We start from the raw sequence: 1,064 nt of genomic DNA, 5'->3' as shown, positions 1-1,064 counted from the left end.
ATGAGGATTAGGATTAGGATTAGGATTAGGATTAGGATTTGCATTACCCTTAGGATTATGAATAGGATTAGGATTCGGATTAGGATTAGGATTAGGATGAGGATGTGGATGAGGATTAGGATTAGCATTATGATTAGGATTATGATTAGGATTAGGATTATGATTATGATTATGATTAGGATTAGGATTAGGGTTTGGATTAGGAATAAGATTAGGATTTGGGTTGGGGTTAGGATTAGGATTAGGATTACGATGAGGATGATAATGAGGATAAGGATGAGGATTAGGATTAGGATTAGGATTAGGGTTAGGATTAGGAGGAGGATGAGCATGAGGATGAGGACGAGGATGAGGATGAGGATGAGGATGAGGATGAGGATGAGGATGAGGATGAGGATGAGCATGAGCATGAGCATGAGGATGAGGATTAGGATAAAGATGAGCACGAGGATTAGGATTAGGATTAGGGTTTGCATTAGGATTTGCCTTAGGATTAGAACTAGCATGAGAATGAGGATTAAGATGAGGATGATGATTAGGATTAGGATTAGCATTTGCATTACGATTAGGATTATGAATAGGATTAGGATTAGGATTAGGATTAGGATGAGGATGAGGATGTGGATGAGGATTAGGACTAGGATTAGAATTAAGATTAGGATTAGCATTAGGATTATGATTAGGATTAGGATTAGGATTATGAGTATGATTAGGATTAGGATTAGGGTTTGGATTAGGAGTAAGATTAGGATTAGGGTTGGGGTTAGGATTAGGATTACTATTAGGATGAGGATGAGGATGAGGATAAGGATGAGGATGAGTATGAGGATTAGGATCAGGATTAGGGTTAGGATTAGGAGGAGGATGAGCATGAGGATGAGGATGAGGATGAGGAAGAGGAAGAGGATGAGGATGAGGATGAGCATGAGGATGAGGATGTGGATGAGGATGAGGATGAGGATGAGGATGAGGATGAGGAAGAGGATGAGGATGAGGATGAGGATGACGACGAGGATGAGGATGAGGATTAGGATTAGGATTAGGATTAGGATTAGGATTAGGAT

This window comes from Lupinus angustifolius, chromosome LG14 (genome assembly GCF_001865875.1).
Source record: "Lupinus angustifolius cultivar Tanjil chromosome LG14, LupAngTanjil_v1.0, whole genome shotgun sequence".
Lineage (NCBI taxonomy): Eukaryota > Viridiplantae > Streptophyta > Magnoliopsida > Fabales > Fabaceae > Lupinus > Lupinus angustifolius.
The sequence above is the reverse complement of the archived record's forward strand: the minus strand, read 5'-3'. Positions refer to the sequence as shown.